The following is a 16,216-nucleotide window of genomic DNA, read 5'->3' on the forward strand; positions in this document are numbered from 1 at the left end:
TCTGGGCAAGCACATATTCCCAGTGCTCTTGTGCCTGTGACTAGCTGTCAAAAGAAGGTGAAGACGAGCAATAGATTTCACGGCTGCCATCTTCAAATTGACAGACGTAGCCGTAATTCTGCCATTTCGAAAAGAGTGTCTGCGGAGGACAAGCACGATGAGACGGTCCGTCTCTGGACAAGCACAGATCCCCAGTGCTCTTGTTCCTGTGAGTAGGGTGCCAAGGGAAGCTGAAGACCAATCAACAGTTTTCAGGGCTGGCATTTTCCTTCTGGGAGGAGGTCCCGACGATTGCCATTTCGGAAGGAGGTTCTGTGGAGGACGAGCGTCATGAGTCGGTCTGTCTCTGGGAAAGCACACATTCCCAGTGCTCTTGTGCCTGTGACTAGCTTGTCAAAAGAAGGTGAATACCAGCAATAGTTTTCAGGGCTGGCATCTGCACATTAAGAGACGGAGCCGCAATTCTGCCATTTCGGAAAGAGTGTCTGCGGAGGACAAGCACGATGAGACGGTCCGTCTCTGGACAAGCACAGATCCCGATGCTGTTGTTCCTGTGAGTAGGGTGCCACGGGAAGCTGAAGACCAATCAACAGCTTTCAGGGCTGGCATCTTCCTCATGGGAGTGGAGACAGACGTTTTCCATTTTGGAAACAGACTCTGCCGAGAACGGGCGTCATGAGCTGTTCGGCCTCTGAGCAAGGACACATCCCAGTGCTGTTGTGCCTGTGACTAACCTGCCAAGAGAAGGTGAAGACCAGCAACAGCTTTTAGGGCTGGCATCTGCAAATTGAGAGTCGGAGCCGGACTTCTGCCTTTTCGCAAAGAGACTAAGCGGAGGACAAGCAGGATGAGATGGTCCGACCCTGGACAAGCAGAGATCCCCAGTGCTGTTGTTCCTGTGAGTAGGGTGCCACGGGAAGCTGAAGACCAATCAACAGTTTTCAGGGCTGGCATTTTCCTTCTGGGAGAAGAAGCCGGCCGTCTGCCTTTTCGGAATAAAACTCTGCAGAGAACGAGCGTCGTAAGTTCCTCTGTCTCTTGGAAAGCAGAGATCGCCACTGCTTGTTTGGCCTGTGACTAGACGGCCAAAAGAAGGTAAACCCGATGCAGTTGTCGGGGCTTGCATTTTCCTTCTGGGAGAAGAAGCCGGATGATCGCCATTTCGGAAGGAGGTTCTGTGGAGGACGAGCGTCATGAGTCGGTCCGTCTCTGGACAAGCACAGATCCCCAGTGCTGTTGTGCCTGTGAGTAGGCTGACAAGGGAAGCTGAAGACCAATCAACGGCTCTCAGGGCTGGCATCTTCCTCGTGGGAGTGGAGACAGACGTTTGCCATTTTGGAAACAGACTCTGCCGAGACCGGGCGTCATGAGCTGTTCGGCCTCTGAGCAAGCACACATCCCCAGTGCTGTTGTGCCTGGGAATAGCCTGCCAAGAGAAGGTGAAGACCAGCAATAGTTTTCAGGGCTGCCATCTTCAAATTGAGAGACGTAGCCGCAATTCTGCCATTTCGGAAAGAGACTGTGCGGGAGACAAGCAGGATGAGATGGTCCGACCCTGGACAAGCAGAGATCCCGGTGCTGTTGTTCCTGTGAGTAGGGTGCCACGGGAAGCTGAAGACCAATCAACAGTTTTCAGGGCTGGCATTTTCCTTCTGGGAGGAGGTCCCGGACGATTGCCATTTCGGAAGGAGGTTCTGTGGAGGACGAGCGTCATGAGTCGGTCCGTCTCTGGGAAAGGACACATTCCCAGTGCTCTTGTTCCTGTGACTAGCTTGTCAAAAGAAGGTGAAGACCAGCAATAGTTTTCAGGGCTGGCATCTGCAAATTGAGAGTCGGAGCCGGACTTCTGCCTTTTCGCAAAGAGACTAAGCGGGAGACAAGCACGATGAGATGGTCCGACCCTGGACAAGCAGAGATCCCGGTGCTGTTGTGCCTGTGAGTAGGGTGCCACGGGAAGCTGAAGACCAATCAACAGTTTTCAGGGCTGGCATTTTCCTTCTGGGAGAAGAAGCCGGCCGTCTCCCTTTTCGGAATAAAACTCTGCAGAGAACGAGCGTCGTAAGTTCCTCTGTCTCTTGGAAAGCAGAGATCGCCAGTGCTTGTTTGGCCTGTAAAGAGACGGCCAAAAGAAGGTAAACCCGATGCAGTTGTCGGGGCTTGCATTTTCCTTCTGGGAGAAGAAGCCGGACGATTGCCATTTCGGAAGGAGGTTCTGTGGAGGACGAGCGTCATGAGTCGGTCCGTCTCTGGGCAAGCACATATTCCCAGTGCTCTTGTGCCTGTGACTAGCTGTCAAAAGAAGGTGAAGACGAGCAATAGATTTCACGGCTGCCATCTTCAAATTGACAGACGTAGCCGTAATTCTGCCATTTCGAAAAGAGTGTCTGCGGAGGACAAGCACGATGAGACGGTCCGTCTCTGGACAAGCACAGATCCCCAGTGCTCTTGTTCCTGTGAGTAGGGTGCCAAGGGAAGCTGAAGACCAATCAACAGTTTTCAGGGCTGGCATTTTCCTTCTGGGAGGAGGTCCCGACGATTGCCATTTCGGAAGGAGGTTCTGTGGAGGACGAGCGTCATGAGTCGGTCTGTCTCTGGGAAAGCACACATTCCCAGTGCTCTTGTGCCTGTGACTAGCTTGTCAAAAGAAGGTGAATACCAGCAATAGTTTTCAGGGCTGGCATCTGCACATTAAGAGACGGAGCCGCAATTCTGCCATTTCGGAAAGAGTGTCTGCGGAGGACAAGCACGATGAGACGGTCCGTCTCTGGACAAGCACAGATCCCGATGCTGTTGTTCCTGTGAGTAGGGTGCCACGGGAAGCTGAAGACCAATCAACAGCTTTCAGGGCTGGCATCTTCCTCATGGGAGTGGAGACAGACGTTTTCCATTTTGGAAACAGACTCTGCCGAGAACGGGCGTCATGAGCTGTTCGGCCTCTGAGCAAGGACACATCCCAGTGCTGTTGTGCCTGTGACTAACCTGCCAAGAGAAGGTGAAGACCAGCAACAGCTTTTAGGGCTGGCATCTGCAAATTGAGAGTCGGAGCCGGACTTCTGCCTTTTCGCAAAGAGACTAAGCGGAGGACAAGCAGGATGAGATGGTCCGACCCTGGACAAGCAGAGATCCCCAGTGCTGTTGTTCCTGTGAGTAGGGTGCCACGGGAAGCTGAAGACCAATCAACAGTTTTCAGGGCTGGCATTTTCCTTCTGGGAGAAGAAGCCGGCCGTCTGCCTTTTCGGAATAAAACTCTGCAGAGAACGAGCGTCGTAAGTTCCTCTGTCTCTTGGAAAGCAGAGATCGCCAGTGCTTGTTTGGCCTGTAAAGAGACGGCCAAAAGAAGGTAAACCCGATGCAGTTGTCGGGGCTTGCATTTTCCTTCTGGGAGAAGAAGCCGGATGATCGCCATTTCGGAAGGAGGTTCTGTGGAGGACGAGCGTCATGAGTCGGTCCGTCTCTGGACAAGCACAGATCCCCAGTGCTGTTGTGCCTGTGAGTAGGCTGACAAGGGAAGCTGAAGACCAATCAACGGCTCTCAGGGCTGGCATCTTCCTCGTGGGAGTGGAGACAGACGTTTGCCATTTTGGTAACAGACTCTGCCGAGAACGGGCGTCATGAGCTATTCGGCCTCTGAGCAAGCACACATCCCCAGTGCTGTTGTGCCTGGGAATAGCCTGCCAAGAGAAGGTGAAGACCAGCAATAGTTTTCAGGGCTGCCATCTTCAAATTGAGAGACGTAGCCGCAATTCTGCCATTTCGGAAAGAGACTCTGCGGGAGACAAGCAGCATGAGATGGTCCGACCCTGGACAAGCAGAGATCCCGATGCTGTTGTGCCTGTGAGTAGGGTGCCAAGGGAAGCTGAAGACCAATCAACAGTTTTCAGGGCTGGCATTTTCCTTCTGGGAGGAGGTCCCGGACGATTGCCATTTCGGAAGGAGGTTCTGTGGAGGACGAGCGTCATGAGTCGGTCCGTCTCTGGGAAAGGACACATTCCCAGTGCTCTTGTTCCTGTGACTAGCTTGTCAAAAGAAGGTGAAGACCAGCAATAGTTTTCAGGGCTGGCATCTGCAAATTGAGAGTCGGAGCCGGACTTCTGCCTTTTCGCAAAGAGACTAAGCGGGAGACAAGCACGATGAGATGGTCCGACCCTGGACAAGCAGAGATCCCCAGTGCTGTTGTTCCTGTGAGTAGGGTGCCACGGGAAGCTGAAGACCAATCAACAGTTTTCAGGGCTGGCATTTTCCTTCTGGGAGAAGAAGCCGGCCGTCTGCCTTTTCGGAATAAAACTCTGCAGAGAACGAGCGTCGTAAGTTCCTCTGTCTCTTGGAAAGCAGAGATCGCCAGTGCTTGTTTGGCCTGTGACTAGACGGCCAAAAGAAGGTGAAACCCGATGCAGTTGTCGGGGCTTGCATTTTCCTTCTGGGAGAAGAAGCCGGACGTTTGCCATTTCGGAAGGAGGGTCTGTGGAGGACGAGCGTCATGAGTTGGTCCGTCTCTGGGCAAGCACAGATCCCCAGTGCTGTTGTGCCTGTGACTAGCCTGCCAAGAGAAGGAGAAAACCAGCAATAGTTTTCAGGGCTGGCATCTGCAAATTGAGAGTCGGAGCCGTAATTCTGCCATTTCGGAAAGAGACTGTGCGGAGGACAAGGAGGATGAGCTGTCCGTCTCTGGACAAGCAGAGATCCCGGTGCTGTTGTTCCTGTGAGTAGGGTGCCACGGGAAGCTGAAGACCAATCAACAGTTTTCAGGGCTGGCATTTTCCTTCTGGGAGAAGAAGCCGGCCGTCTCCCTTTTCGGAATAAAACTCTGCAGAGAACGAGCGTCGTAAGTTCCTCTGTCTCTTGGAAAGCAGAGATCGCCAGTGCTTGTTTGGCCTGTGACTAGACGGCCAAAAGAAGGTGAAACCCGATGCAGTTGTCGGGGCTTGCATTTTCCTTCTGGGAGAAGAAGCCGGACGATTGCCATTTCGGAAGGAGGTTCTGTGGAGGACGAGCGTCATGAGTCGGTCCGTCTCTGGGCAAGCACATATTCCCAGTGCTCTTGTGCCTGTGACTAGCTGTCAAAAGAAGGTGAAGACGAGCAATAGATTTCACGGCTGCCATCTTCAAATTGACAGACGTAGCCGTAATTCTGCCATTTCGAAAAGAGTGTCTGCGGAGGACAAGCACGATGAGACGGTCCGTCTCTGGACAAGCACAGATCCCCAGTGCTCTTGTTCCTGTGAGTAGGGTGCCAAGGGAAGCTGAAGACCAATCAACAGTTTTCAGGGCTGGCATTTTCCTTCTGGGAGGAGGTCCCGACGATTGCCATTTCGGAAGGAGGTTCTGTGGAGGACGAGCGTCATGAGTCGGTCCGTCTCTGGGAAAGCACACATTCCCAGTGCTCTTGTGCCTGTGACTAGCTTGTCAAAAGAAGGTGAATACCAGCAATAGTTTTCAGGGCTGGCATCTGCACATTAAGAGACGGAGCCGCAATTCTGCCATTTCGGAAAGAGTGTCTGCGGAGGACAAGCACGATGAGACGGTCTGTCTCTGGACAAGCACAGATCCCGATGCTGTTGTTCCTGTGAGTAGGGTGCCACGGGAAGCTGAAGACCAATCAACAGCTTTCAGGGCTGGCATCTTCCTCATGGGAGTGGAGAAAGACGTTTTCCATTTTGGAAACAGACTCTGCCGAGAACGGGCGTCATGAGCTGTTCGGCCTCTGAGCAAGGACACATCCCAGTGCTGCTGTGCCTGTGACTAACCTGCCAAGAGAAGGTGAAGACCAGCAACAGCTTTTAGGGCTGGCATCTGCAAATTGAGAGTCGGAGCCGGACTTCTGCCTTTTCGCAAAGAGACTAAGCGGAGGACAAGCAGGATGAGATGGTCCGACCCTGGACAAGCAGAGATCCCCAGTGCTGTTGTTCCTGTGAGTAGGGTGCCACGGGAAGCTGAAGACCAATCAACAGTTTTCAGGGCTGGCATTTTCCTTCTGGGAGAAGAAGCCGGCCGTCTGCCTTTTCGGAATAAAACTCTGCAGAGAACGAGCGTCGTAAGTTCCTCTGTCTCTTGGAAAGCAGAGATCGCCAGTGCTTGTTTGGCCTGTAAAGAGACGGCCAAAAGAAGGTAAACCCGATGCAGTTGTCGGGGCTTGCATTTTCCTTCTGGGAGAAGAAGCCGGATGATCGCCATTTCGGAAGGAGGTTCTGTGGAGGACGAGCGTCATGAGTCGGTCCGTCTCTGGACAAGCACAGATCCCCAGTGCTGTTGTGCCTGTGAGTAGGCTGACAAGGGAAGCTGAAGACCAATCAACGGCTCTCAGGGCTGGCATCTTCCTCGTGGGAGTGGAGACAGACGTTTGCCATTTTGGAAACAGACTCTGCCGAGACCGGGCGTCATGAGCTGTTCGGCCTCTGAGCAAGCACACATCCCCAGTGCTGTTGTGCCTGGGAATAGCCTGCCAAGAGAAGGTGAAGACCAGCAATAGTTTTCCGGGCTGGCATCTGCAAATTGAGAGTCGGAGCCGGACTTCTGCCTTTTCGCAAAGAGACTAAGCGGGAGACAAGCACGATGAGATGGTCCGACCCTGGACAAGCAGAGATCCCCAGTGCTGTTGTTCCTGTGAGTAGGGTGCCACGGGAAGCTGAAGACCAATCAACAGTTTTCAGGGCTGGCATTTTCCTTCTGGGAGAAGAAGCCGGCCGTCTGCCTTTTCGGAATAAAACTCTGCAGAGAACGAGCGTCGTAAGTTCCTCTGTCTCTTGGAAAGCAGAGATCGCCAGTGCTTGTTTGGCCTGTGACTAGACGGCCAAAAGAAGGTGAAACCCGATGCAGTTGTCGGGGCTTGCATTTTCCTTCTGGGAGAAGAAGCCGGACGTTTGCCATTTCGGAAGGAGGGTCTGTGGAGGACGAGCGTCATGAGTTGGTCCGTCTCTGGGCAAGCACAGATCCCCAGTGCTGTTGTGCCTGTGACTAGCCTGCCAAGAGAAGGAGAAAACCAGCAATAGTTTTCAGGGCTGGCATCTGCAAATTGAGAGTCGGAGCCGTAATTCTGCCATTTCGGAAAGAGACTGTGCGGAGGACAAGGAGGATGAGCTGTCCGTCTCTGGACAAGCAGAGATCCCGGTGCTGTTGTTCCTGTGAGTAGGGTGCCACGGGAAGCTGAAGACCAATCAACAGTTTTCAGGGCTGGCATTTTCCTTCTGGGAGAAGAAGCCGGCCGTCTCCCTTTTCGGAATAAAACTCTGCAGAGAACGAGCGTCGTAAGTTCCTCTGTCTCTTGGAAAGCAGAGATCGCCAGTGCTTGTTTGGCCTGTGACTAGACGGCCAAAAGAAGGTGAAACCCGATGCAGTTGTCGGGGCTTGCATTTTCCTTCTGGGAGAAGAAGCCGGACGATTGCCATTTCGGAAGGAGGTTCTGTGGAGGACGAGCGTCATGAGTCGGTCCGTCTCTGGGCAAGCACATATTCCCAGTGCTCTTGTGCCTGTGACTAGCTGTCAAAAGAAGGTGAAGACGAGCAATAGATTTCACGGCTGCCATCTTCAAATTGACAGACGTAGCCGTAATTCTGCCATTTCGAAAAGAGTGTCTGCGGAGGACAAGCACGATGAGACGGTCCGTCTCTGGACAAGCACAGATCCCCAGTGCTCTTGTTCCTGTGAGTAGGGTGCCAAGGGAAGCTGAAGACCAATCAACAGTTTTCAGGGCTGGCATTTTCCTTCTGGGAGGAGGTCCCGACGATTGCCATTTCGGAAGGAGGTTCTGTGGAGGACGAGCGTCATGAGTCGGTCCGTCTCTGGGAAAGCACACATTCCCAGTGCTCTTGTGCCTGTGACTAGCTTGTCAAAAGAAGGTGAATACCAGCAATAGTTTTCAGGGCTGGCATCTGCACATTAAGAGACGGAGCCGCAATTCTGCCATTTCGGAAAGAGTGTCTGCGGAGGACAAGCACGATGAGACGGTCCGTCTCTGGACAAGCACAGATCCCGATGCTGTTGTTCCTGTGAGTAGGGTGCCACGGGAAGCTGAAGACCAATCAACAGCTTTCAGGGCTGGCATCTTCCTCATGGGAGTGGAGACAGACGTTTTCCATTTTGGAAACAGACTCTGCCGAGAACGGGCGTCATGAGCTGTTCCGCCTCTGAGCAAGGACACATCCCAGTGCTGTTGTGCCTGTGACTAACCTGCCAAGAGAAGGTGAAGACCAGCAACAGCTTTTAGGGCTGGCATCTGCAAATTGAGAGTCGGAGCCGGACTTCTGCCTTTTCGCAAAGAGACTAAGCGGAGGACAAGCAGGATGAGATGGTCCGACCCTGGACAAGCAGAGATCCCCAGTGCTGTTGTTCCTGTGAGTAGGGTGCCACGGGAAGCTGAAGACCAATCAACAGTTTTCAGGGCTGGCATTTTCCTTCTGGGAGAAGAAGCCGGCCGTCTGCCTTTTCGGAATAAAACTCTGCAGAGAACGAGCGTCGTAAGTTCCTCTGTCTCTTGGAAAGCAGAGATCGCCAGTGCTTGTTTGGCCTGTAAAGAGACGGCCAAAAGAAGGTAAACCCGATGCAGTTGTCGCGGCTTGCATTTTCCTTCTGGGAGAAGAAGCCGGATGATCGCCATTTCGGAAGGAGGTTCTGTGGAGGACGAGCGTCATGAGTCGGTCCGTCTCTGGACAAGCACAGATCCCCAGTGCTGTTGTGCCTGTGAGTAGGCTGACAAGGGAAGCTGAAGACCAATCAACGGCTCTCAGGGCTGGCATCTTCCTCGTGGGAGTGGAGACAGACGTTTGCCATTTTGGAAACAGACTCTGCCGAGACCGGGCGTCATGAGCTGTTCGGCCTCTGAGCAAGCACACATCCCCAGTGCTGTTGTGCCTGGGAATAGCCTGCCAAGAGAAGGTGAAGACCAGCAATAGTTTTCAGGGCTGGCATCTGCAAATTGAGAGTCGGAGCCGGACTTCTGCCTTTTCGCAAAGAGACTAAGCGGGAGACAAGCACGATGAGATGGTCCGACCCTGGACAAGCAGAGATCCCGGTGCTGTTGTGCCTGTGAGTAGGGTGCCACGGGAAGCTGAAGACCAATCAACAGTTTTCAGGGCTGGCATTTTCCTTCTGGGAGAAGAAGCCGGCCGTCTGCCTTTTCGGAATAAAACTCTGCAGAGAACGAGCGTCGTAAGTTCCTCTGTCTCTTGGAAAGCAGAGATCGCCAGTGCTTGTTTGGCCTGTGACTAGACGGCCAAAAGAAGGTGAAACCCGATGCAGTTGTCGGGGCTTGCATTTTCCTTCTGGGAGAAGAAGCCGGACGTTTGCCATTTCGGAAGGAGGGTCTGTGGAGGACGAGCGTCATGAGTTGGTCCGTCTCTGGGCAAGCACAGATCCCCAGTGCTGTTGTGCCTGTGACTAGCCTGCCAAGAGAAGGAGAAAACCAGCAATAGTTTTCAGGGCTGGCATCTGCAAATTGAGACTCGGAGCCGTAATTCTGCCATTTCGGAAAGAGACTGTGCGGAGGACAAGGAGGATGAGCTGTCCGTCTCTGGACAAGCAGAGATCCCGGTGCTGTTGTTCCTGTGAGTAGGGTGCCACGGGAAGCTGAAGACCAATCAACAGTTTTCAGGGCTGGCATTTTCCTTCTGGGAGAAGAAGCCGGCCGTCTCCCTTTTCGGAATAAAACTCTGCAGAGAACGAGCGTCGTAAGTTCCTCTGTCTCTTGGAAAGCAGAGATCGCCAGTGCTTGTTTGGCCTGTGACTAGACGGCCAAAAGAAGGTAAACCCGATGCAGTTGTCGGGGCTTGCATTTTCCTTCTGGGAGAAGAAGCCGGACGATTGCCATTTCGGAAGGAGGTTCTGTGGAGGACGAGCGTCATGAGTCGGTCCGTCTCTGGGCAAGCACATATTCCCAGTGCTCTTGTGCCTGTGACTAGCTGTCAAAAGAAGGTGAAGACGAGCAATAGATTTCACGGCTGCCATCTTCAAATTGACAGACGTAGCCGTAATTCTGCCATTTCGAAAAGAGTGTCTGCGGAGGACAAGCACGATGAGACGGTCCGTCTCTGGACAAGCACAGATCCCCAGTGCTCTTGTTCCTGTGAGTAGGGTGCCAAGGGAAGCTGAAGACCAATCAACAGTTTTCAGGGCTGGCATTTTCCTTCTGGGAGGAGGTCCCGACGATTGCCATTTCGGAAGGAGGTTCTGTGGAGGACGAGCGTCATGAGTCGGTCCGTCTCTGGGAAAGCACACATTCCCAGTGCTCTTGTGCCTGTGACTAGCTTGTCAAAAGAAGGTGAATACCAGCAATAGTTTTCAGGGCTGGCATCTGCACATTAAGAGACGGAGCCACAATTCTGCCATTTCGGAAAGAGTGTCTGCGGAGGACAAGCACGATGAGACGGTCCGTCTCTGGACAAGCACAGATCCCGATGCTGTTGTTCCTGTGAGTAGGGTGCCACGGGAAGCTGAAGACCAATCAACAGCTTTCAGGGCTGGCATCTTCCTCATGGGAGTGGAGACAGACGTTTTCCATTTTGGAAACAGACTCTGCCGAGAACGGGCGTCATGAGCTGTTCGGCCTCTGAGCAAGGACACATCCCAGTGCTGTTGTGCCTGTGACTAACCTGCCAAGAGAAGGTGAAGACCAGCAACAGCTTTTAGGGCTGGCATCTGCAAATTGAGAGTCGGAGCCGGACTTCTGCCTTTTCGCAAAGAGACTAAGCGGAGGACAAGCAGGATGAGATGGTCCGACCCTGGACAAGCAGAGATCCCCAGTGCTGTTGTTCCTGTGAGTAGGGTGCCACGGGAAGCTGAAGACCAATCAACAGTTTTCAGGGCTGGCATTTTCCTTCTGGGAGAAGAAGCCGGCCGTCTGCCTTTTCGGAATAAAACTCTGCAGAGAACGAGCGTCGTAAGTTCCTCTGTCTCTTGGAAAGCAGAGATCGCCAGTGCTTGTTTGGCCTGTAAAGAGACGGCCAAAAGAAGGTAAACCCGATGCAGTTGTCGGGGCTTGCATTTTCCTTCTGGGAGAAGAAGCCGGATGATCGCCATTTCGGAAGGAGGTTCTGTGGAGGACGAGCGTCATGAGTCGGTCCGTCTCTGGACAAGCACAGATCCCCAGTGCTGTTGTGCCTGTGAGTAGGCTGACAAGGGAAGCTGAAGACCAATCAACGGCTCTCAGGGCTGGCATCTTCCTCGTGGGAGTGGAGACAGACGTTTGCCATTTTGGTAACAGACTCTGCCGAGAACGGGCGTCATGAGCTATTCGGCCTCTGAGCAAGCACACATCCCCAGTGCTGTTGTGCCTGGGAATAGCCTGCCAAGAGAAGGTGAAGACCAGCAATAGTTTTCAGGGCTGGCATCTGCAAATTGAGAGTCGGAGCCGGACTTCTGCCTTTTCGCAAAGAGACTAAGCGGAGGACAAGCAGGATGAGATGGTCCGACCCTGGACAAGCAGAGATCCCCAGTGCTGTTGTTCCTGTGAGTAGGGTGCCACGGGAAGCTGAAGACCAATCAACAGTTTTCAGGGCTGGCATTTTCCTTCTGGGAGAAGAAGCCGGCCGTCTGCCTTTTCGGAATAAAACTCTGCAGAGAACGAGCGTCGTAAGTTCCTCTGTCTCTTGGAAAGCAGAGATCGCCAGTGCTTGTTTGGCCTGTGACTAGACGGCCAAAAGAAGGTAAACCCGATGCAGTTGTCGGGGCTTGCATTTTCCTTCTGGGAGAAGAAGCCGGATGATCGCCATTTCGGAAGGAGGGTCTGTGGAGGACGAGCATCATGAGTTGGTCCGTCTCTGGGCAAGCACAGATCCCCAGTGCTGTTGTGCCTGTGACTAGCCTGCCAAGAGACGGTGAAAACCAGCAATAGTTTTCAGGGCTGGCATCTGCAAATTGAGAGTCGGAGCCGTAATTCTGCCATTTCGGAAAGAGACTGTGCGGAGGACAAGGAGGATGAGCTGTCCGTCTCTGGACAAGCAGAGATCCCCAGTGCTGTTGTGCCTGTGAGTAGGCTGACAAGGGAAGCTGAAGCCCTGCAACAGATTTCAGGGCTGGCATCTTCCTCGCGGGAGTGGAGACAGACGTTTGCCATTTTGGAAACAGACTCTGCCGAGAACGGGCGTCATGAGCTGTTCGGCCTCTGAGCAAGCACATATCCCAGGTGCTGTTGTGCCTGGGAATAACCTGCCAAGAGAAGGTGAAGACCAGCAATAGCTTTCACGGCTGCCATCTTCAAATTAAGAGACGTAGCCGTAATTCTGCCATTTCAGAAAGAGTGTCTGCGGAGGACAAGCAGGATGAGACGGTCCGACCCTGGACAAGCAGAGATCCCGGTGCTGTTGTTCCTGTGAGTAGGGTGCCAAGGCACGCTGAAGACCAATCAACAGTTTTCAGGGCTGGCATTTTCCTTCTGGGAGAAGAAGCCGGCCGTCTCCCTTTTCGGAATAAAACTCTGCAGAGAACGAGCGTCGTAAGTTCCTCTGTCTCTTGGAAAGCAGAGATCGCCAGTGCTTGTTTGGCCTGTGACTAGACGGCCAAAAGAAGGTAAACCCGATGCAGTTGTCGGGGCTTGCATTTTCCTTCTGGGAGAAGAAGCCGGACGATTGCCATTTCGGAAGGAGGTTCTGTGGAGGACGAGCGTCATGAGTCGGTCCGTCTCTGGGCAAGCACATATTCCCAGTGCTCTTGTGCCTGTGACTAGCTGTCAAAAGAAGGTGAAGACGAGCAATAGATTTCACGGCTGCCATCTTCAAATTGACAGACGTAGCCGTAATTCTGCCATTTCGAAAAGAGTGTCTGCGGAGGACAAGCACGATGAGACGGTCCGTCTCTGGACAAGCACAGATCCCCAGTGCTCTTGTTCCTGTGAGTAGGGTGCCAAGGGAAGCTGAAGACCAATCAACAGCTTTCAGGGCTGGCATCTTCCTCGTGGGAGTGGAGACAGACGTTTGCCATTTTGGAAACAGACTCTGCCGAGACCGGGCGTCATGAGCTGTTCGGCCTCTGAGCAAGCACACATCCCCAGTGCTGTTGTGCCTGGGAATAGCCTGCCAAGAGAAGGTGAAGACCAGCAATAGTTTTCAGGGCTGCCATCTTCAAATTGAGAGACGTAGCCGCAATTCTGCCATTTCGGAAAGAGACTCTGCGGGAGACAAGCAGCATGAGATGGTCCGACCCTGGACAAGCAGAGATCCCGATGCTGTTGTTCCTGTGAGTAGGGTGCCAAGGGAAGCTGAAGACCAATCAACAGTTTTCAGGGCTGGCATTTTCCTTCTGGGAGGAGGTCCCGGACGATTGCCATTTCGGAAGGAGGTTCTGTGGAGGACGAGCGTCATGAGTCGGTCCGTCTCTGGGAAAGGACACATTCCCAGTGCTCTTGTGCCTGTGACTAGCTTGTCAAAAGAAGGTGAAGACCAGCAATAGTTTTCAGGGCTGGCATCTGCAAATTGAGAGTCGGAGCCGGACTTCTGCCTTTTCGCAAAGAGACTAAGCGGGAGACAAGCACGATGAGATGGTCCGACCCTGGACAAGCAGAGATGCCGGTGCTGTTGTGCCTGTGAGTAGGGTGCCACGGGAAGCTGAAGACCAATCAACAGTTTTCAGGGCTGGCATTTTCCTTCTGGGAGAAGAAGCCGGACGTTTGCCATTTCGGAAGGAGGGTCTGTGGAGGACGAGCGTCATGAGTTGGTCCGTCTCTGGGCAAGCACAGATCCCCAGTGCTGTTGTGCCTGTGACTAGCCTGCCAAGAGAAGGAGAAAACCAGCAATAGTTTTCAGGGCTGGCATCTGCAAATTGAGACTCGGAGCCGTAATTCTGCCATTTCGGAAAGAGACTGTGCGGAGGACAAGGAGGATGAGCTGTCCGTCTCTGGACAAGCAGAGATCCCGGTGCTGTTGTTCCTGAGAGTAGGGTGCCACGGGAAGCTGAAGACCAATCAACAGTTTTCAGGGCTGGCATTTTCCTTCTGGGAGAAGAAGCCGGCCGTCTCCCTTTTCGGAATAAAACTCTGCAGAGAACGAGCGTCGTAAGTTCCTCTGTCTCTTGGAAAGCAGAGATCGCCAGTGCTTGTTTGGCCTGCGACTAGACGGCCAAAAGAAGGTAAACCCGATGCAGTTGTCGGGGCTTGCATTTTCCTTCTGGGAGAAGAAGCCGGACGATTGCCATTTCGGAAGGAGGTTCTGTGGAGGACGAGCGTCATGAGTCGGTCCGTCTCTGGGCAAGCACATATTCCCAGTGCTCTTGTGCCTGTGACTAGCTGTCAAAAGAAGGTGAAGACGAGCAATAGATTTCACGGCTGCCATCTTCAAATTGACAGACGTAGCCGTAATTCTGCCATTTCGAAAAGAGTGTCTGCGGAGGACAAGCACGATGAGACGGTCCGTCTCTGGACAAGCACAGATCCCCAGTGCTCTTGTTCCTGTGAGTAGGGTGCCAAGGGAAGCTGAAGACCAATCAACAGTTTTCAGGGCTGGCATTTTCCTTCTGGGAGGAGGTCCCGACGATTGCCATTTCGGAAGGAGGTTCTGTGGAGGACGAGCGTCATGAGTCGGTCCGTCTCTGGGAAAGCACACATTCCCAGTGCTCTTGTGCCTGTGACTAGCTTGTCAAAAGAAGGTGAATACCAGCAATAGTTTTCAGGGCTGGCATCTGCACATTAAGAGACGGAGCCGCAATTCTGCCATTTCGGAAAGAGTGTCTGCGGAGGACAAGCACGATGAGACGGTCCGTCTCTGGACAAGCACAGATCCCGATGCTGTTGTTCCTGTGAGTAGGGTGCCACGGGAAGCTGAAGACCAATCAACAGCTTTCAGGGCTGGCATCTTCCTCATGGGAGTGGAGACAGACGTTTTCCATTTTGGAAACAGACTCTGCCGAGAACGGGCGTCATGAGCTGTTCGGCCTCTGAGCAAGGACACATCCCAGTGCTGTTGTGCCTGTGACTAACCTGCCAAGAGAAGGTGAAGACCAGCAACAGCTTTTAGGGCTGGCATCTGCAAATTGAGAGTCGGAGCCGGACTTCTGCCTTTTCGCAAAGAGACTAAGCGGAGGACAAGCAGGATGAGATGGTCCGACCCTGGACAAGCAGAGATCCCCAGTGCTGTTGTTCCTGTGAGTAGGGTGCCACGGGAAGCTGAAGACCAATCAACAGTTTTCAGGGCTGGCATTTTCCTTCTGGGAGAAGAAGCCGGCCGTCTGCCTTTTCGGAATAAAACTCTGCAGAGAACGAGCGTCGTAAGTTCCTCTGTCTCTTGGAAAGCAGAGATCGCCAGTGCTTGTTTGGCCTGTGACTAGACGGCCAAAAGAAGGTAAACCCGATGCAGTTGTCGGGGCTTGCATTTTCCTTCTGGGAGAAGAAGCCGGATGATCGCCATTTCGGAAGGAGGGTCTGTGTAGGACGAGCATCATGAGTTGGTCCGTCTCTGGGCAAGCACAGATCCCCAGTGCTGTTGTGCCTGTGACTAGCCTGCCAAGAGACGGTGAAAACCAGCAATAGTTTTCAGGGCTGGCATCTGCAAATTGAGAGTCGGAGCCGTAATTCTGCCATTTCGGAAAGAGACTGTGCGGAGGACAAGGAGGATGAGCTGTCCGTCTCTGGACAAGCAGAGATCCCCAGTGCTGTTGTGCCTGTGAGTAGGCTGACAAGGGAAGCTGAAGCCCTGCAACAGATTTCAGGGCTGGCATCTTCCTCGCGGGAGTGGAGACAGACGTTTGCCATTTTGGAAACAGACTCTGCCGAGAACGGGCGTCATGAGCTGTTCGGCCTCTGAGCAAGCACACATCCCAGGTGCTGTTGTGCCTGTGACTAACCTGCCAAGAGAAGGTGAAGACCAGCAACAGCTTTTAGGGCTGCCATCTTCAAATTGAGAGACGTAGCCGCAATTCTGCCATTTCGGAAAGAGACTCTGCGGGAGACAAGCAGCATGAGATGGTCCGACCCTGGACAAGCAGAGATCCCGGTGCTGTTGTTCCTGTGAGTAGGGTGCCAAGGGAAGCTGAAGACCAATCAACAGTTTTCAGGGCTGGCATTTTCCTTCTGGGAGGAGGTCCCGGACGATTGCCATTTCGGAAGGAGGTTCTGTGGAGGACGAGCATCATGAGTCGGTCCGTCTCTGGGCAAGCACAGATCCCCAGTGCTGTTGTGCCTGTGACTAGCCTGCCAAGAGACGGTGAAAACCAGCAATAGTTTTCAGGGCTGGCATCTGCAAATTGAGAGTCGGAGCCGGACTTCTGCCATTTCGGAAAGAGACTGTGCGGAGGACAAGCA

Source organism: Haliaeetus albicilla, chromosome 2 (assembly GCF_947461875.1).
Source record: "Haliaeetus albicilla chromosome 2, bHalAlb1.1, whole genome shotgun sequence".
NCBI lineage: Eukaryota > Metazoa > Chordata > Aves > Accipitriformes > Accipitridae > Haliaeetus > Haliaeetus albicilla.